This window comes from Gouania willdenowi, chromosome 11 (assembly GCF_900634775.1).
Source record: "Gouania willdenowi chromosome 11, fGouWil2.1, whole genome shotgun sequence".
Lineage (NCBI taxonomy): Eukaryota > Metazoa > Chordata > Actinopteri > Blenniiformes > Gobiesocidae > Gouania > Gouania willdenowi.
The window spans coordinates 20,439,472-20,462,577 of record NC_041054.1 but is presented as its reverse complement, the minus strand read 5'-3'; positions in this window follow the sequence as shown (position 1 = coordinate 20,462,577).

Here is a 23,106-nt window from a genome sequence, read left to right as displayed (position 1 = left end):
TGGTTTTGGGCCAAAATTCATATCATGGATTAAGATTTTATATTCAGTGCCACTCTCCTCAGTTCGGACTAACAATATTGTTTCAGACTATTTCCCACTATATAGAGGTACCCGCCAGGGCTGCCCCTTGAGCCCCTTGCTTTTCGATATTGCAATCGAGCCTTTGGCTGTGGCACTGCGTTCGGATGAAGGTGTTAGGGGGATTAGTCGAGGAGGAGCTATTCATAAATTATCTCTTTATGCGGACGACTTGCTTTTGTACATATCGGACCCGGCGGAATCTATCCCGAGAATGTTGGAACTGCTTGCCTCGTATGGCCGCTTGTCAGGGTACAAGTTGAATCTGGGTAAAAGTACACTCTTTCCCATAAACCAGCTAGCTAAAGACCTGGATTATATAAATATTCCATTCAAAATTGAGGAAAAATCATTTACATATCTGGGGGTACAAATTTCCAATTCCTATAACAGTCTTTTTAAATATAACTTCACCCCGCTTCTTGATAGAACCAAAGCGGATCTGTTGCGCTGGTCAGCTTTACCCATCTCTCTTGCCGGGCGTATTAATACTGTTAAGATGGTCGTTTTGCCTAAATTCATGTATCTTTTTCAGATGCTGCCTTTATTTCTTCCCAAAACATTTTTTAAAAAAATTGATAGTATTGTGACTTCATTTATATGGAATCAGAAATGCCCAAGGATTCGGAAATCCAGATTACAGTGTTCTAGAGCTGAAGGTGGCCTTGCCCTACCAAATTTTATGTATTACTACTGGTCAGCTAATATTGTAAAACTTTCCACCTGGCTACGTACATTTAAAGAGGGCGGCGGCCCACTTTGGTCTGTTATGGAACTGGGTTCTAGTCCTCCAACTACACCCATAGCTCTAATGTGTTCCTCATTGCCATTAGAGGGGAAAATAAAATCCACGAATCCATTGGTTAAAAGCTCTCTCAGTATCTGGTTTCAATGTCGTCGCCACTTTTCCTTCAAACAGATCCTTATTTATACTCCTATTACTTCTAACCCTTCTTTTTTACCAGCCTTAAATGAGTCGGGTTTCAAAATTTGGCAAACAAAAGGGATTGTGTTTTTCAGGGACCTGTTTATTAATGGCTCATTTATGTCATTTGAAGACTTAGCAAAAAATTTTGATATTCCCAGATCTCACTTTTTCAGATATTTACAGGCCCGTAGCTTTGCATCAAAGCATTTCTCCACGTATCCAAACAAATCACATGTTTGCCCCCTTGAAGACTGCTTGCAGTTACAATCTATTTCCAGAGGACAGATTTCCAAAATATACAATGCGTTGCATCATATAGACCCTACTTCTTTGGCTGAGGTGAAGATTTCCTGGGAACAGGACCTAAACATGAAAATATCTGATGATACCTGGGATTTAAGTATCGGGCTCATACATTCAACGTCCATCTGCATACGACACTGTTTGATACAGTTTAAGGTTCTTCACCGTTCTTATTTCACTAAGGCCAGGCTTGCTAGAATATACGGTACCTCTGATGATGCGTGCCCAAGATGCAAACAGTCGCCCGCCACCATGTGCCATATGTTTTGGTCCTGTGTGACATTGGGTGGGTTTTGGGGTTCTATATTTGATGCCTTCTCACATGTGTGTGGCAGAAAGATTGATCCCAATCCGATTACCGCATTGTTTGGTGTTGTCCCAAGTGGACATGGATTGACTACGTACCAGACCAGTGCCATTGCCTTTTCATCACTTTTGGCCCGCAGACTCATTTTAACAAAGTGGAAGGACGTACAACCTCCTTCCTTTATTCAGTGGGTACGAGAGTTGATGATGTGTCTGCAAATGGAATATTTAAGGTACAGCTTACGTGGGTCAATAAATAAATATCATAGGACATGGTCGCCCTTCATTGCTTATGTTGAAGGTTTGCCTTTTACTTGAGTGGGATGTGTAAAGCAAAATTCAATCATTGAGGAGTTGGGTTGTGCAGCGTATTGTATAGACATATGTTTTTTTTTTTTTTTTTTTTTTTTTTTTTTTGTTTGTTTTGTTTTGTTTTTTTTTTTCTCTTTCTTTTTCTTTTTGTTTTTTCTTTTTCTTTTTGTTTTTGTGTGTGTGTAATCTATTTTTATGGGTGTATTTTCGCAAGCTTAGGGCTCATGTGCCGCTGGTTGGCATTGTGGTGTAAATCTCTGTAAAATAAGTTTGAACAAGCCCTGATTCTTTAAATGTTTGTTTGTATAAAACTGAAAAATCTTTAAATAAAGTGTTCAAAAAAAAAAAGTACAAGTACCCAAAAAAAAAAAAAAAAAAAAAAAAAAAAAAAAAAAAGAAGAGGATCTGAAAAGAAGTTAGTACTTGATTTTTTTCTAACATCAAACAGTGTTCCATGGATCCAATTTTCATCTGTTAAGTTTGTTTATTAAGTTTTTACCATTTTAATGTATTTATATCTTATCTCTATATATATTGCAATCAACAATTAAATCTATTCTGTGGCACTCATAATGTAGTTTATTTTTGCTGGAAAAATCTGGAAAATCTGGTTGGTTGGTAACTTTAAGAATCTACTAGCCATGCTGGCTGGCGATCTAAAAAGTTCATTTAAGGCCCTGGTTACAATGCAAACAGTTGGATGTTGTTTTGATGTAATTGTTATTATATGTATTGGGAATAAACATGTTAAATTTAAATAAATGTGATATTTTATTAGTGAACAAAGTTATTACCACATAAACAGTGAACGCACACAAAAGCACCAAAAATTGGTCCCATTGCATACCAAACCTAATTCCAATGTCGATGACAGGTACCAGTCTGTCACAACACAGACCATTGACTCCCAATGGGTTTTTTAAAGATGCAATACGATCTAGCTAAAATTGAAAAAACAAGACTTTTTCATTGATAAAACTAAAAGTGATCTCTGTCTCAAGGTCAATCAGATGCACACTGATGATCCCTGAGTGTGATTCCGAAAAAATAGAGAGGGAAATTGAGCACTTTGGCAAGTCTGTCGTGAAAGATTTGATGTTAAAATGCAAAGCACACACTCACTGCTGCAACCCAAGACATGCATGCATGAACACGGGCAGTAGTCAGATCCCCTGGGACGTTCAGGATGGCTGCTTTTGCATGTTTTCCCCAGATGAAAGAGAATAACAAGATTAAAACACAAAAGCTTCCCTCACTTTAGCAGCCCAGACCTACACAGATCCGTGGATCATTACCCTCATCGCTGCTGTAATTTGTGTGAGAGTAGACAGATGAACCATCCCAGACTCATGCTTCAACCATTCCCATGTGATAGCCTTCGTATTTCCTTAAAGGCTTACAGGTAAACTTGGTCAATTACACATACATTCACCCATAGTGCCCTCAATTGAACCCCAATCAATGAGAGATCAATAGAGCGGTGCATTGAGTTGTTTACTGTCTCATAAGTACCAAATGATGAAGAACAGGAGTATGACTCATTAGAAGTCACTATGTTGTGTTGGAGTTGTGGCGGCTGTGAGTTTGAATAGTGAAAACACACTGAGCCAAGTGATGAGGAAAGGCAACAGAGCAACAAATGCTATGGCAACGGCCTTGGCAAACGTGCTTTTTCTCTTTTTAAGCGGACATATTTGAAAGGTGTTTTTTTTTTTCCCTCATCCATGTCTACTTTTCCTCTTTCATTTATCTCTCTTCCTCACACTCCATTCCTCTCCTCTTGATGGGAGGACAGCAGACTCCCAGACTGCTAATGAGGGGAAGGTTTTTGGCTCTGTCCGTGTGTGACAAGGGAATGTGAAGGAGGAGCTTGGAAAAAAAAAAAAAGTGTGTTTGCCTGTGTGTGGGCAAGCCTTGGCTGAGATTGTTTTTTTTTGTTGTTTTTTTTTTTTTGGAGAAAGAAGTAAGGCCAGGAGCAGAAAGGAAAAGAAGTGAAAAAGATAAAGGGAGACATGATCTTCATTCCCTGGATCTGTTTCCTCTCTGTTACTAGGCAACACCTGTAGGCATGCACTAAATAAAGCCTTGCACTCACTGCTCACCTCCTCCACCCAGCCTCCAACTCTGACTTTCAGACCAGCTTCTCTCCTCATCTGCCTCATCCATCTTCTCTTCCTCTCTGTCATCGATTCATTCTGCAGAAGCCTTTTCCTTCGCCCCAACTTCTCACACCCGTTCACGTCACACGTCTTTGTCACTATTGTTTCCTTCAGCAGTTCATTATACAGAAGGACGCTAGAGGTTGTGCTTTGACACTGAGCAGACAAGTACTCATGTGTGGGACAGATGATTAGTGTAGACTCACAATTGTGGCATTATATACCATTTTTCTTGGCTTTGTTAAAGAGCAACTAAACAAATGTATTTGGGTATGAAGTAATGCTGTTGATTGATCCTGATCCAATGCTCAACACTTTAGTCATAGTATTTCAAATTGTTGTATTTTGTTGTAAAATGTCAGAGTCACTGCCCTCTATGGGTTGAAACCCGGCTATTACAATTGGTTTTTGGATCATGTGATACTTAGGGACCATCTTGTGTCACAAACAAGCATGATTAGCCCCACCCCTTTTATAAAAACTAGGATTGAGAGAAGAGTGAATAGAGAGGTATACTAGATAATGAGCAGCTAGGTAAATTGGCAGTATTGTGAAAAATTAACTTTATAATGGTTTTGCTACAGTGATTATTATGAAAATGCTCAATATTTTTTCTCTTATTCCTGAAAGTCAAACTCATATATAATATAGGCTCATGACACAGAGTGACATATATCCTTTATTTCTTGAAATGTTGATGACTATGGCTTACAGATAATGAAAATCCAAAATTCAGTGACTCGGAAAATTAGAATATTACATAAGATCAATAAAAAAAGGACATTTTAAACAAAAATGTAAGGCTTCTGAAAAGTATGTTCATTTCTATTCACTCAATACTTGGTTGGGCCTCCTTTTGCATGAACTACTGCATCAACGGGGTGTGGCATGGAGGTGATCAACCTGTGGCACTGCTCAGGCGTAATGGAAGTCCAGGTTGCTTTGATAGCAGCCTTCTGGTCATCTGCATTGTTGGGTCTAGTGTCTCTCACCTTCCTCTTAACAATACCCCATAGATTATCTATGGGGTTCAGGTCAGACCAGTTTGCTGGCCAATCAAGCACAGTGACACCATGGTCATTGAACCAGCTTTTGGTACCTTTGGCAGCATGGGCAGGTGCCAAGCCCTGCTGGAAAATGAAATCAGCATCTTCATAAAGCTTCTCAGCAGAAAGAAGCATGAAGTGCTCTAAAATTTCCTGGTAGATGGCTGTGTTTACTGTGGACTTCAGAAAACACAGTGGACCGACTATTACTCAGTGGTCCAAGGTCCTTTTGTCAGATAAAAGTAAATGTTGCATATCATTTGAAAATCAAGGTCCCAGAGTCTGGAGGAAGAGTGGAGAAGCTTAGAATCCACATTGCTTGAAGTCCAGTGTGAAGTTTCCGCAGTCTGTGATGATTTGGGCTGCCATGTCATCTGCTGGTGTCGGTCCACTGTGTTTGGCCTCGGCTTGGACACTGCACTGTCATCTGGTACGTGAAAAAATTGTCAAAAATTCAAAAACGACTCGTTGTGGTATGTGTCTGTTACAGGCTCTGAAAATAACCCAATTACAAAAGTGTCATTAAAATGAGTAAACCGCATTGGCACATTTAAATTGTCTAAAGAAAGCTAAAGAATTTTTTTTGAGTCTGAATGATTTACCAAACATGTGAGTCGAACACATTACTCCAGTCTTTAAATATTTACACTGGCTCCCAGTCAGCCTCAGAATATATATATAAAGTTCTGCTGCTGGTGTATAAATGTGTGAATAGGTTTGGTCCAGAATACATCAGTGATATGTTAGTTAGGTCTGAACCCAGCAGGTCTCTCAGATCTATGAACACAGGTCAGATAGTGGAGCCCAGAGCTCACAGTAAACATGGTGATGCTGCTTTTAGTTGTTATGCTGCAATGAAGTGGAACAAACTGCCAGTAGAGCTGAAGTCAGCATCCAATGTGAACATTTTTAAATCAAAGTTAAAGGCACTCTTTTTCTTGACTGTGTATGATTGAGAGGGAGATTTTTGTTGTTGTTGTTGATGATTTTAAATGTTTTTACTGATGATTTTAAATGGTTTTTTTTGTTTTGTTTTTTTGCCAACTTTAAAGCTGCTATGCGGAGTTTCTGAGAAAAGTCTCGATGTCCCGCCCTAAACAGCCTCACTTCCTCCCACTGCCTCTCCCAATCTACCAGAAGCCACACCTCTACTTTTCTGCATGCGCAACGCGGAACATAACAAGGTCGTATCGGGTCGCTTTGATATAGGTCTATGGGTCAGGTAAGAGCCAAAATCATATTTACATGTTTGCTGTTGTGACGCGCTGCCTTGTTTCCGTGCACAGTTCCACATTCACTTTAATTGACGGTCTCAAAAACAGGAAGTTGAAGCCTATTGGCTGGGTGCAGTCAGCCATTGTTTCCATTTGTATAGGGGTCTATAGGACGAAGGCGGGACTTATATACATTAATGTATATGAGTGACCACTGACAGTAGAACATAGTAAAAGACTAGTTAGGTATTTTTTTCACATTTCAAAAGAATCATACATAAACATAGATTTCTCAGAAACTCTGGATATCAGCTTTATTGCTCTTATTGATTGTAAGCTGTTGAATGTTTTCTGTTGCACTTTTTGATCATGTAAAGCACATCGACTTGCTATGAAATGCGCTATACAACTACATTTGCCTTGCCTTGCCTAGAAGCCTCGTGGAGGTTTTTAAGACCTGGGCTGAACTACATTACAGAGTACAAACGAGAGGTTGGCTGATTTCAGTGTAAATCACAGAAGATGATTAATTTTAATCTTTCTCTATGTCAACTAAATATCACACCTTTCCATTAGTGATCCTCCTAAAAGCTTTTCTTACTTCATCCTTGCACACTCCCTGCACTTTCTAATTCACTGCTCTTACTGTGTCTTGGCTCTTCTCCCTCTGCCTTTCCTCATTAATCAAAAACAATGGCTTGGATGTAAAATGAAAATATGTGTTTTTGTTCCCATGCTTCAGAGCTTTTAACGAAAAAAAAAACAACCACCTGCCTTCACTGAAATAAACAAAAAACACAAACACTTTGAGTCCTTTTAACTGTTGGCTACTGTTACTGTTTACCAGACACAGGCTATATTAAGCATTTCATGCATTCTTTGGAGGGTTTTTTGATGGTAATATGCTGGTGGAGGTAGTAAATGGTGAGTTGGAGACATATTATTTCAAGGGAAATTGGTATATAATATATATACCAATTTATAAATCAAGTATACATATTACATGCATATTACTTCTCTATACATATCAAAAGGAGCCCAGACCCACAGAGCACAGACTTGGAAAACACCAAAACTACCAACCTAATGCTAAAAGCAGTGGCTATCCATACGGTTGCCGTATCAATATACCGACATTCTATCCGTACGCAGCGCCCCTATTTGGCCAGTTTACGTCAAGCGATAGTCACGTGACCTAAACTGGCCAAATGACTGACCTAAGACCAAAACTTACCCTAAACCTAACCCTAAAAATAACCTAAACACTAACCGTAACCCTAACCCCAAGACGCTACGTACGTGTACTTCAGTAACCGTACCAATAGCACCGGGGGTTGTTCGTACGGCAACCGTACGAATAGACACTTTCAATGCTAAATAGTAAAACATTTACAGGACAAGAAATAGAAATTAACAGAAAATCAGGTGAGCTGGAATAGAACTCTTGACTCTGGACATACAAATTGAAAAATTATTAATAATGCACCACATAGTGCCATAAAATTGAAATGAACCCAAATCATGACAAATGTCTGTGAGGATGCTGCTTTTGTCTCTATGCAGTGAAACACCTACAAAAAAAGGAGCTATCAAGTTGTGTATTATTGTAAAAAAAAAAAAAAGCCAGCATTTTGATAATTCTATGGGGACATGTGTCAAACTCAAGGGTCTGAGGCCAAATCCAGCTCTCAAGAACCAATTTGTACAACGAGAGAAACAAAAATGACAGAAAACATGGATCATTGTGTAAATTAACAAATAAAACACTTGTCGATGATCAGAGCCCCTCCAAATAGCTCACAGTGTTTCTATGATGCAGTCATTTTTAATTTAAAAAAACAAATTGTTGAAAGAACTCTAAATGTGGGCAGTGGTGACGTATTGTTTTAGGAAGCAGGATGTTGAGCAAGTTCCTTAACCCTAAGTGCTTGTATCGTAGCTTTGGATAAATGCCAAATGAAATTGTAGAATTGTAAAATTTTCCTGCAATTTTTCTCAATTTATTCCACAGAATCTTTCCTAATTATTTCTGTGCCTTCCATACTTTATATGTAATATATCTGGAAGTAATTAAGGTACGTTATTGATAAAAAAAATAATAAAAAAAAGCTGAGGCCTACTTGAGATAAAACTGCTCCGTATTTGCAGATATGTTTTAAAAACTTAATGTAAGACAGACTTAAAGTACTGCATCTTGTATTTACTTTTTTATGCAATGCAGCAGATTATGGGGTGCCAAGTGTAAAAATTTAGTATAAAAGTTGTAGCTAACACATTTTCATTATTTATCTCACTTTTCTCATATTTAGCACATTTTCCTACATTTAACACATTTAACCACATATATAGAGGTAAAAAAAAAAGCATTAAATCGAAATATTTAAATCTAAATGCTATATGTTATATCTAAATGTTAAATCTATATCTAAATGTTAAATCTATATCTAAATTTTAAATCTAAATCTAAATTTATATGTTAAATCTAAATGTTAAATTTAAGTCTAAATTTTAAATCTTTTGTATATAAATGTTAAATCTAAATGTTTAAATCTAAATATTAAAGCTAATTCTAAATAATATATGTTAAATCTAAATGTTATATATCATATCTAAATGCTAAATGTTAAATCTAAATGTTAAATAAATTTTAATAACTGTGTTGCACTGTTGTGTTTAGAGTGTACCGTGAAGGGCAGCTCATCCACCTGCCGTGACCGCACGCTCGATCTCCGCAGCCGGGAGACAACCAGCCACACATTTCACCCAGGCAGGCATCAGTGAAGGGTAAAGAGCTGGGTGGGATCGACTGTGTGTGTCTCTGCTTGTGTATTGATTGAGGTTACAAGGGGCAGGGCCAATTAGCATATGTGCGAAACATTTAAGTTCAACATTTAGATTTAGATTTAACATTTAGATTTAAGATTTATATATAAATTGAACATTTAGACTTGGATTTAACATTTAGATATAACATATACTGTTTAGATTTAGATATTTAAATCTAATGCTTTTTTTTACCTCTATATATGTGGTTAAATGTATAGGAAAATGTGCTAAATGTGAGAAAAGTGAGATAAATAATGAAAATGTGTTAGCTACAACTTTTATACTAAATTTTTACACTTGGCACCCCATAGCATAGCTTTAATATATAACCCTCAAACTTATTTAACCTGAGGTTATTAGTAGTCAGAAGAGAACTGCCTCTGTTATTTGGAAGAAATCAAAGACAGTGGCAGATATAGAAATGCTGTGTGGTAGATAGAAGCAGCAGGATCAGAGTTGCAGGTGGGCAAAACTAACCCCAAACTGTCATCCTGACATAGCACCCCATCTGCTTCTCTCTGCTGCTGAGAGGAAGACATTTCTTACATCCTGAGCAAATTCAGTCACCCTGACACAAAGCAACGGGAGTGTGGATGGTTGTCGACAATCTTTACGGAGATTTCTTTGTTCTTAAGTGACTTCCAAACCATGGGCGGAGTTTGAGGTTCTTGCCAGGGGGGGGGGGGTAGAAAAAAAAAAAAAACGTCTCAAGTTTTGCTTCACAAATAAGGAATGAAAACAAATTTACCAATCTAACTTATTATTATAATTTCTGTAACATAAGTTTTGAAAGCTGTATTATGGACCTGCCAAAATAAATGAAAAATGCAGCTTGACATGTTCAGCCCCCAGTGTAACTTAAAGAATGAGAAAGTAAAGTTGCTCAAATTAAGCAGCGTTATTGTTTATTATGTTCTACATGATATACAGTATCATACAACATTCGATACATGTGCTTTAATATGGGAGATACTGTACACTTTAACATGGAGGGATAGACTTACTGGCAGATGTAAATCACTAAGTTAAACAACAGGTAGGATCCATATCAATTGCAAGCATGTAAAAGTTTAACAACATATATAATTTGTATATTGTGTAAGTTCTATTAAAAATTGGGAAAACTGTAATGAAAACTTTTGACCACTGGGTGGGCAATGCCCCCAGCAAACTCCTCGTATGTTCCAAACCCTTCGTTAAAATGCATAAATGTTATACATTTCAGTAACTAATTGCACATTTTAATCATAGAGCAAATATTTTTTAAAGAAAGCATGACATTTGACATTTGGAGAATCGAACACCATTCTCTCAATATGTATTTATTATTTGTCCACACTGATACATGCGTACATTTCCAATTTGATATAGCTTGTGTTCAACCATTAATTATTATTAAATAAACCAATAAATAAAGAGTATTGAGTATCTCTCGTTTTGTTTTATTGAAGACTGGAAAATTTATGCACTGTATCACATTTTCCAACTGTTATCGGACAGCTCGCTTTCTAAGAGAACTGATTGGTCAGGGGGCGGGACTTCAGCACTTGCTAAAATCCTAGCCAGAGCAAAACCTGCTCTTAACCAGGCTAGTCGTTCAGCACAAGTTCCCATGGTGATTTAGCTTCGTAAGACGTTAGCGAGCTTCGTAGTCAAGCACACACTGATTAAATCCTGGAAGTTAGCGCGATGAGGTAATCTAGATTCGTAACTTACCCCCCTTTGTGTCTTTGTGTTCCCAGGTCTTCCTGCTCGTGTCTCCACCTATCAGTGATTACAGTGTGTTTGGCTTGTGAGTGATTAGCGCCCTAATGTTTGGAACACAAGTGTGGCCTGTTCCCAATCAAGCCTCCTTCAGTATTTAGCTGAATGTTTGGACACAGAATGATTTCTGGATTATTGTCGCACCGTGTCTTGCTCCTATTCTGTGGTGTCCTTCCCTCCCCACGGTTTTTTTTTTTTTTTTGTTTAATAAAAAGGACATTTTTTTTTGAGCAACTCTGCCATCCTCCTTTGCGTTCGTGTCCTCCAACCTCTGACACACTCAGAACAGGACCATGGTGTTCTACTCAAGCTGTGAGGCTGCAAGCAAATGCATCTAAACTTTTTCATTTACAGAAAAAGAAAATACATGACGTTTTTAGGGCGATTTGGTGGTGTGCCTTATTGTCTCCTGATTGCTTTGTCTCAGGTTTTGATGCCTTGATGACAGAGGCATGGGGCTCCCACTTAAAACACTGGGGCCCAAGGCAGTGCTACCTTTACCTCAGCCCTCCTTGTCTGCAACAGAAAGGAGGTCATTAAAAAGCAATTTATTTAAAAAAAACTAAAGCATCAAGTGATTTTTGATTGAATGAATGTCTTAGCAGCAGACTCAAGGTCCATAGAAAGGCATTATTACATACAAAAATAATCATAACAACAGTTCAAATGAACAATAGATTAAACAAGGCATTTGTTTCATTTACTATGTATTTATGTTGATATAACCTAAAAGTGCAATTCAGCTACTAGCAGTGTTCATAACACTTAGTAGCTGAATAAGAGTTTTAATTAATTTAAGTTAATGTCTAGCACAGGGACACACACGTAGGGTGGGCGATATGGGGGAAAAAAAATAATCACATCTCAATTTCTTTTCATTCAAAAAATGTTGACTATTTTAAAGTTATTTACCAATAAAACAAACCAATTCACTTACTTAAGATCATCACACTAAATGGAAAAAAGGAATAAAAGACATGGTTCCATGTACAATTAACATCAAACAAAAGGGCTGACAAGTTCTTATCGTCACACACAGTCTTTTTACTTTGTTTAACTAAAGTGGTGTAGCATTAACAACACTTGCTACATAACAAGTCAGCATATCAGTCTAGTGATTTCTATTTGTTATTGAGGTAACACTCATATTCATAAAATCCTATGTCAGTGTTTGAACGCCTCATTTCACACAGTTTTTACAATCATAAAGATAAAGATAAAACATTACTGTCTTGGTTACTTTAGGCCTGGGTGATATGGACCAATCCCCAAAATGGCTATAGGCAATATAAACTGCATTTATATTTTTATTTTTTTTTCAATAGTTTTACAAGAAAAACAATAATGGGTCAAAGTCAGTGGAGCCACAAATACCCTTTCATTAATCACTAGCAGCACAATAACAAAATGTTGTGTCTTTTGACTTTTTTCCTTCATTAAGGCTGAAATGTGATTAAATTATGTAGCGTTGCTTTTTTCAGGGCAGCTCTGCAAATCACATTCAGGACACTGTCCCTTTAAGAATGCCTCAGCAGCAGCTCTGCTACAGAGAAAGTTAGTTAAGAGAAGAAAAACACATGCAGTGTTTGTTTTTTAAATGAGTAAACCATCACTATAACTCACACACACAGCAATATAAACAGTGAGCAAAAATGGGTAGTTACATACTAGGAATGTGCGATATTTTATCGTTTATGATTTATCGTCAAAAACATTCTCACCGGTAAGAATTTGTCATCCATCGATATAAACGATAAATTCCCATGTCGGAAATTAGCGAGGGCCACGAGCCATTTGTCCCTCAATTTAGCCAAGAATGCCCCCCAAAAAAACGCGTTCCGGAACACTGTTTACGGAAGTTCTGCACGGTGTGCACCGCCACCGCCCCCTGCACACACCGTCTGTGTGTGTGTCCGTCACGGCTACCAGAAGCTACTATGCTGCGATACATCATGGACCGCTACTTGGTTAAAACCAGATAACCATCCAAAAAAGGGACCCTATTCAAGTTCCTCCGTCATGTCCACCCAAAGTTCCACAAACACGGGGACAGAGATGAACCCGTAGCAACGATTATGAACTGGAAAGTCAACTAAAGCTAACTATGCTAAGCTAACCCACCGACACACTGACTGAGCTAAGAGCTAACGCTAACCACTGCATATAAGGAATAGGCCAAATAAAAAGAACACGTTTTACTATCATCAAACCACAGAGAGCCACCGATTTGTTTATTGTCAGATTTAACACTTGTATGGAAGAATAAAACCTAAACATGTCACACGTTGTGTGAAATAAATGTTAACATAATAACTAATATGCATCCGTCAAAACTTGTGAAACGCAATATTTTTTTATTTATGTTTCATCACCAGTAAAAAAAAAAAAAAAAAACACCATTGAAGTTATTTGTGCTTATAATGTGCTTTTTTTTTATATATACTGTATATATATATATATAATTTTATTTCAAGTGAGGAAATAAATGAATTACATACAGTAACACTAACAGTGATCCACATGCACAAATATATTTCATAAAATATCAGCTCATGAGCTGTTTGAGTCAGCAGCTATTGCAGCCTTTTTAAATGTGTTGATGTATTCAGATTTAATTGTGTTTGTAAGGAACCTGTTTACACTAAGTTGTGAATTTTTTTATTTATTTTTTTTATTCATAGTTTTTATTTATTGTGATTTTTATCTTTATCATGATAAATACTAGAAATTATCCGGATACATTTTTTTGTCAACACTGCCCATCCCTACTACATACCATCTCAGACGGCGTCTGACTTCTAGAAACACTTTCTTTCTGAAAGCATGTCGACGACCCGGTGCGTGTTGTGTGAGGTGTCATTAGAGACCAGCTCGTCACGACCCGCCTTACGTTGCTTCTGATTGGTTTATTATTCTGTGATGACTGCCATGGTTGGTTAGATTTAGGCATAAGGAGGCATGGATTGGTCTGGGACTGGTTATCTCGGTCAGTCAATCAGAGTTACTCGAGCTACGGCAAGTCCCGAGGACTAAAGCTCATTATAATGAAAAAAAATAAGTAATTTTGAATGGGGAAATATAAGCGTGAGAAATGTCAAGTGTGGTGTGAGAATGTGTCAAATTGCGTGACTGTCACACTCAAAGGGTTAGGCTTGGCAGCTCTGTGTACTAAGTCTGACGTCAAAATTAGTATGTAGTGTGTTCAAATTAGACAGTATGGAAAGATTGAGTACGCAAAAAACACCTGGATGTGCTCTTTTCGGGGCGTTTTTAAAGTATGCACGGTGGGTACGCTATTTATACTCAACCGCCCCATGATGCATCAAGCTAAAAGTCAAACATCCCCTTTTCTAAACAAAAGCTTTTTTTTCTTGACTTCCATTTTCTTTTAATGGTTTTGTAAATAGGGCTCTTGTTTTGAAGTTAACCGGAAGTTTTGTCAGTAGCAAAATGTCGGGTCTCCGAAAACCTCCAAAATGTCGGCATGTCGTTTGTTTTGACAATCAGACGCACTTCAACTAGGTTAGTGACGTCTGCCGTGGTGAAAAGACCAGACATTTCTGATAATGGACGTCGAAAAACAACATTTATAACACTTTCTGCTGATAAAACGTCAAATATCACAAGGTTTGAATGTAAATCAAAGGAAAAGAGGCTACCAGACTGCGAGGAACAAGTGAAACTAAAAGAACGTCACGTTGCTCACACTCACCTTCCACTCAAAAATATGAATTATGTTGAATAAATGTGCTTAAAATGTCTCTGATCCCTTTTTCTTGAACCACAGTGTCTGTTTTATATCAGTTATAATCCAATAATATGTCTTACATATAATAAGATATGGGTTTTAGATTATTTATTTAAAGTTGTTCAAGGCATATTATTGCATCGGTAACTTACAAGATACGTGAGTTTCCATAAGCGCTTGGGTGTGCGCGCCCCTTTAAATGTTGTCGCCGCGAGGAATTGTGGGTCAGCATTATCTCGTCTCCTTTGGTAAAGGATGCATCAGTGTTCCCTAGGCTAAAGGAGGTAAAAAAGGAAGCATTGAGCCTCATTTCCTCAGCTTAAAGAAAATTTGGACGCTCTTTATCACGGCCACCACTTAAACACTTCTGGGGGTGAAGGAACAGTGGATAGTAAAGGAGATAGGAGGGACTATTTGGACGCAGCCCCTGTATTTGCCAGGACACAAACACACACCTCAACAAACATGCACTAAAGTTTAGCACAAGTCAGGGACGAGTGGGAGAGGGCACTGCCATTAAAGCAGTTGAGTTTTTAGGATTCACACATTGATACCAAGTACACACTGACTGTGCAATAAGACAATCAGAACGCCAACCAGTGATTCACCACAGGATTTTAAAACTGTGTGTGTGTGTGTGTGTGTGTGGCTGGGTGGGACTTGGTTTAATCCAAACATAAAACACTAGATTCTCCAACACACATACAATCCACACAAGCGCCACCCCCACCTCTCTCTCTCTCTCTCTCTCTCTCTGCATTACATAACAGCTTGATTATATAATCCCAAACATATATCTATTTCCACAAGCCTGAGGACCAGAGAGCATGAAGCATGCAAGAAAATCAAATTGGAGAGGGGTGGGACGTAGTTAGTGAGGGACAAGGAGGCAGTGAAGGAGAAAGAGTTGAAGAAAGGACATGGTTGTACCACGTGCACCACTTCTCTGATTCCAATCCACGTTGACATTGTTGCACATTACAGTATTATCTAGTTGATGTATGTTTATATCACAGGTGAGTAGAGGAGGTCATGTAGATTACAATTAGTTTTAATATAGCTTTCAGTGGGAAGCAAAGAATGACATTTATTTTATGTCAAATGATGCATATAATTCATGCCCTGCCCATAGGAGGTCTTTTAAAGGAACAGCATGTACCATCTAGAAGCATTTTTATCTCCAACCCTTGTAATGTAACGATCAGTTGTGCTCTCAGAAAGTGACTCATTATCTCGTGTTATTCCAATTATTTTTGCAATTATAATGCTAACATCCTGAAGTACGTTGCAAAGTTGTCTGATGAGTTTTCAACTAACGATAAGTTGACTGTACATGTAGGAAATAAGCATCAGCCTTTTCCTCAAATCTACGTCACTAGAAAATGGGATGAATAGGATCACACAGAAGCTCAAAATAAAATATATATAATAATATGACCACTTTTATTTCCAAACCAGCAATCAGATTAAAGTTATCCAAATCACTATCAGTTACTATATATGTAATTCTCCTCATGTTTTTAACATGAGGACAACTCCACGGTTACGTACTCAGAGTAAGGGTGTGTTTGCATTGATCCTAGAGCGTTTAAAACGGTCTAGGATCGTTGGCGTGAACGCTCTACAATTCACTTGCTCGAATGCGAACACGCAAACAAATTCTAGAGCAGATCGAACAGGTGAACGCAACTCTTCTCAGCGCTGACTAAAGACAGGAAGTATTGGAGATGTGGGTGGTTAGGAGAGCCTGCAACGGCCAAACGGGGCATTAAAACCACCACCACCGTTTCTGCGCACTCTTAAGAACTCACCAATAGACGAGAGCCTCTTTTTCAGGTTTCAGTTTTTCTGCTAAGAGAATTCTCTACTCCAGTATTGCCCCCTCAAGTGGTTTGCTCATGCAACTGCACCAGAGGCTGTTTGGTGTTAATCAGAAGTTCGGCTCTGAATGCAAACCGAGCCAAACCAAGGTAATAAAACGATCAGCTGTCCCCCGCCCATTCAGACCGAGTCTGGTACTAAACCAGTGTGAATGCACCCTAAATATGACAGCTACAGGTACATACAGTACACATACATACAGGTACATAAGACTGTTTTAATTTTATTTTTTTATAAACGCGTATGTTTTTCAGACAAGTTTGTCAGGAGATACATTTTTGACATTACTGTTTAAAATGCACTTTCATTAAAGCGATTATTGGAAAAACTGGTTTCATTTTTTTATGTTGAGGGTGTTGTCGGCAGCTGCTGAATGAAACTCATATCTTGTATCTTGTAATCTAACTTAGTTACTTTTAAAATCAAGTAATCAGTAACTGAGTTACTTTTTAAACGTGTAATCAGCAATCAGTAGTCAGACTACTTTTTCGAGGTACTTGTGGCAACCCTAATTGGCACCCCCATTTAAAATTAAAAAAATCAGGATGGAATGCGCAAACTGGATCTGATCTGGATGAAACTTGGTAAAGTAATTGAAGAACCAACACGAAATAACCAAGTCAATGTAAAGATTGGTCAATTATGAACAGAGACATGCATTTTTTAAATTTCACCAATGATGAGATTGATTTTGTAAGCGATCCAAGCTCAGTTAATTGGTCTGGATCCCCTACCAAATTTAATGGAATCTTCCATGGCCGAAGGCTTAACTTTCGTTAAAATTGAACAAAAATCCTTTCAGTACAGGGTCGGCCCTATGTGAGGACAAGAAGGGGCAGTGCCCCCTCAAATAAAAAATTATGATTCCTCACTCAATGCTCAGATTCCATGAGAGACACATCTATTACACTCTAGTTCCTGCGCGTTTTTACACGTGTGTTAGTAAGCATGCCTGCCTGAAGAAAGTCCTTTAAAGGACCAAAACGTCCTTTTACTGAGTTGCTTTTTCTTCCTTTTACTCCTGTTATGGATAGACGGGGATATGAGGGCGGGTAGACGGTGGTCTCCTACCGTCGGGACCGTGACAAACACCGCGGCCGCGGCGCTCCTCATACTACTTCACACGGACCAGGGGCCGCCGCGCTACACACGACTACAGAGAGCCAGGCTTTTAGCCACAATTTCAGCCGTGGCTGCGGACGCACCGCACACCACACACACAGGTTTCCTGTTTTTAGCCATATCACCACTGGAAGTGCTACTGTACAATTGAATGTGTTGCCAACTTTTGTTACAGTTGACTTAGTTGAATCACCTTTGCTGGAAGAGTAAAAAACAAGGTTAATTCTGCATGCTGTAGTTAACTAACATCTTCAAATGTAATTATAACAAATTTGATGATGAATACAACATTCATTGTCTGTGAAAGGTACATTTAATTTGAATAATCTTCCATTAAAATTGCCTTTCTGCTGCTGTTGACTAAACTGAGAACATAATTGAGTTTGATCAGTGTGTAAGACACTAAGAGCAAAGGTAAGACCATGAATACACTGCTGTTTTATTTTTCATTGAGTATGAATTGTGGAGTTGCAATGGCAAATTAAGAAAACAATGAGGGTGCAGCACAAATGCACTTTTTCTCTGAGGTGCTATGAATATTACGTGTGTGTGTGTGTGTGTGTAATAATGTTGATACGAGATGTAAAACACAACCAGTAGTCAATGTGCAAGCTGCCAATCGAATGGTGAATTTATTCTATTCTATAAATGGGTTCAAATATTTGTAAATCTGATTCTGAAAAAGTCAGAGCCTCACCAGCAATGAACCTCACCGCACGTCACTGCACTACACGGTGGCCATGGAGGCTGAGTTTGAAGCCCTCTTGGGCATGCCCACAGCAGACTGGCGAGACCCCTTCCAGACAGCCTCATCCTCGGCTAGACGCAACCTGGGGATACGTTTACAGGATGAGACTCTGGAGAAGGTGGAAGCTCTCATCATATGTCGTGTAGAAGATGTGAATGAGCAGGGGGAGGAGGTGAAAGGGGGGGAGACAGGGTCTCATCACCACCAGAGAGGGCCCTCTCACAGCCCAACCATGTCCCACCATCACCACCAGGGCTGAGGTGCACATTTCGGCTGACTCCAGGGCTGTAGCAGAGCTGGCCAAGGCCCACCTTCGAGCCCGAAGCCCCCCCCGGTCCCCCTGCCCTCCTTTCACACCCTGTTGTCACCAGACCGTACTCAATAGTTACCACGGCTACCATGGCGACCATGACAGAGCCAACAGGGGATTGGTTACCGTTTAGGGAGACTGAAACAGACACTACTGTTCAAATTCACTCCCATCCGACCCACACAGTTTCACCAAAACCCCCCGGGACCCCACGGCCCCTCCCTCTGGGTGAAGTCATCAACACAGAACCAAAATCAAAATCATCCAGTTAAGATATATGTTATGTTGTTGCTTGATCAAATCTGAATTAGGGATTCCCCCCTTTAAGGGATTACCACCTTATTGTGGTCAGGGGGTTTGCGTGCATTAAGAGATATACCAACAGGAGCTTAATCTTCAAGTAGGACACCCAAGTTGGACATGTCTGAAGGTAGAGGCCTGACTAAGTGCAATCCACTTCTCTAGGTTGGGGTTGGACACATAGCTAACAACCCAATTCAATGAAGAAAACACTGTTACTATAAGCACAGGGGATGGAGCATGATGTGTACATATGATGCCCCCTTAACATTTCTGACTGCCCCCTCATATATGCCTGCCTACAACCAGCCCTGGTTCTGTACCTTTCACATAATCTTGCTAACAAACAAACAAACAAATAAATTCCAGTAAAAAACATGCACTTCCTTGACAAAGATAATAAATATAAATAAATGTATAATAAGCACATATTGGTTGCTAATCACAATGAGGCAAGTTTGTTTAAAGGTTTAGCTCCATCAATAAGACTTTTGACTTCCATCAAACAAGTCTTCATTAACGAAAAACTACTGGTGACATTGGAAGAAAAAAAACTACTATCATGTGGCCACGAGATAATAAATGCGTGGCCACAAGTTAATAAATGCGTGGCCACGAGATAATAATGCATTGCCAAGAGATAATAACGCATGGCCACGAGATAGTACTGCGGTGAAGTGAGATACTTATGCGAGACTGATTGTTCACTGCGGTAAAGCCATCCAGGCTTCCGATTTCCTTGGTCGCGCTGTCCAAGCTTCAAATTAATGCTGCGCTTCTGTTCGAGCATGAACGGTAAAGGATTGTTAGGGACGGTGATGGATTCAGGAACAACTTGAACAACTCTAAAAAGAACACCAATGTGTTTTTACAACACTGAAATGTATTGTGCGAGTTTTACAAGTTGTTCCTGAATCCATCACCGTCCCTAACAATCCTTTACCGTTCATGCTCGAATAGAAGCGCAGCATTAATTAAAGAAATGTTGGAGCAAAAAAGTTACCCTTACTCCAAACATGTTGGGTAGAGATTGAAGCATCTATTCCAGTTAAAACCGTGTATTGATAAGTGAAACCAGCTGCTTAAATCTAGATGACACTTTCTCTCAGTCTGAGCTTTAGAGGACCTGGAGTGCTTTCAGACACACAAAGAGAAAGACAGATCGTCAAATAGAAGAGAAGCTGTGCGATGCATCAGTAAGTCAGAGACACAGACTGTGTTCAAGTCTAATTACAAACTAACACGATGGAAATGAAGAGATGGAGATTTTGGAGCGCAGTGAAGGATGTCATTAGCAGCATTAGCAGGTAGCTGGTAATCAATGGAGCTACAAGCCACAAACCAATCAGATCCCAGACTTTATGTGCACGCACATCATCATCACACACACTCGCGCAAACACACACACAAGCAGGCCGATGACTCACTGACTTTTACCTTAACTCCAAACCTTTTACAATCTGTCCAAATCAATGTACTCATCAGCCACCATCCATTCATCCTCACAAGGCTTTTATCCTTTTCAAACTCTTTTTTTCCACAAGCTTTCCTTTTATTCAGCTTTAAAATGATGTTTCTTTCTCCTGTTTATCCTTGACTGACTCCCACCCTCCCCCCTCTCTGACGGCTACACCTTCACTTTCAAGCTTCTTTAACACACAGTCATTAAGTCTCACTGAGTGAATGTTTTTCATAATCAAACAACAAGTTTATCTGGGCTATTTGAACTTTAATGCCATCTTCCCAGCCATAGAGGGATTAATAGGACGGCTGCACTCCTGCACTACATATACCTCCTGCAGTGCTTGTTAGTGTCAAATGGGAGGAGGAGGAAGGAGTAGGAGAAGGAGAAGAAGAAGAAGAAGAAGAAACATGGAGGGAAGTAGAGCGAGGCATGAGAACAGGATGCTCTCTGAGGTTTCTCTGTCCTCTGTTCTCTTCCCATCACCACAGAGAGGTGAGGAGGCTGGTTGTCATGACGGCTGTTGTCATGGCAGCTGGACTGGGTAATAAACAGGAGACAGAAACGTCCATCCTGTGCTATCAAGCTGCTGCGGCAAAACTGGCAAAACACAGTACATCGTTTATCTATTTGATAGGCCTTCAATTATTTTCTAAATGTCATGGTTTGTGTGAAGAAAGCTGGAGGTAATTACATGTATGTATCAGTCGCACTGTATTATATGTAGGAACATCAAATGTTCTATTCTAAGAGGATGTTTGAAAGTCCACTGTGGTCATGCAGTGGTCAAGTTTGCTTCTTCCTGCAGGATTTTAAGCAGGATTTCTAAACGACACTGGATGTGAAGTATGTGGATCACTGGTTAGGGTCACCTTTTCTCTGAGCATGTGATGATGGTATCTTACATTACACCTCACACAGACTCAAACACATACTGTACTTGTGTTATGTTAGGTTAATTTGTCATAAACAGATAGTTGTAATGCTTAATGAACTGGTACCCTGTCAAGAGGAGAACTTCATGTAATATTATTCACGTTTCGCTGTATAAAATTGACTTTTTACTTTTTTTTAATGACTGCAGTTTCTGGACTTTTTCTGAAGACCAAAAACAAAAATTGTGGTTACTCCCAAAGACAGAACCTACAATTATGTTAAACTAAATAAATAAATAAAATAAAATAAAAATGTTAATTTGCTTCAAAGGTAAAAACACAGTTTGAAATTTGTTTTAATCCTAAGGGGGCATGTTATAAATCTTGACCTCTTACCACGCTAACTTCCAGGATTTAATCAGTATGCGCTGGACTACGAAGCTCGCTAATGTCTGACGGAGCTCAATCCCCATGGTAACTTCTGCTGAACGACTAGCCTGGTCGAGAGCAGGTTTTGCTATGGCTAGGATTTTAGCGAGTGATAAAGTCCCGCCTCCTGACCAATCAGCTCTCTTAGAAAGCGAGCTGTCCAATAAAAGGTGATGAGTGAACACGTCTCTGTGTGGATCTGATCTGACAGCTGATCCACACTGCGTCGACATTTTTATATTATAGAATATTTAGACATCGATGCAATCTTTTCATTTACCGATGACATCCTTTAGGAAAGGTAATCATTTATATCTGATGGACTGATCTACTGTCAGCTGATGAAGCCTGTGTCTCGATCATATACGCGGATGAGTGAAGTCATTAATTCAATGAATAATGTGATTTCACTTGTCTGTGCATACGGATCGAGACACAGGCTTCATCAGCTGACTCTGTGAATGCGTAAAAGAATCACATTATTGATTATATCAATCCATTGGTTGGGATATCTCTTATAATGGATTAATATAATATCATACTTTTACACATTAACAGTGTCAGCAGCTTCCTGTCTGTGATCTTTCATTCCTGCCTTTTCTGTAACAACAGTGTTGTTTTTGGTCTGAATTATGGATTTTAATTATTCATCATTTTAAACTTAAGCAACATCTAACCAGTCAGGACCAAGTTATGAAGTGGATCAGATCTGAGGGAGTATAAAAGCTCCTCCTTCTGGTGCGCAACACTACTGTTGCTCTTCTCTGTCATCATGGATAGAAATTCATTATATTTATATATAATTAAGATTATAAGCTGTTCCTCCTGTGATCACGCTCGCTCTGCCAGGTTCTCCATTGTAGTGATCGGCCAGACACTGCAATCTCCACCACTTTTATTCGAACGCGCATGTACCGTGGCTGAAATCTGCTTAAATTAGCATGTTGTTGTCAACTATCATAAGACAGTTTCTCTCTGACAGGGAATGTGTGGTGAGTTGAATCCCGCTAACGGAGATTAATCCAGGTTATAACTATCTAGATTTGTAGCATAGGGCCTAAGAGTGAATAATTATGTAATATTTACATAATAGTTCATAAGAATAATTATATAACTCGCAAGTTCATTCAAGAGGGCAAGAGGGTCCAGCTGCAGAACCTCCATGCCCAGCACCCCAAACCATCAAATTAGTTTGACTAAATTATTTTTCACTTGTAAATGGCCTATGCTTAGAAAAACTGTATCACACCACAAATATTGGGTAACAGTGGACAGGGCTCCAATGAATCACTCAG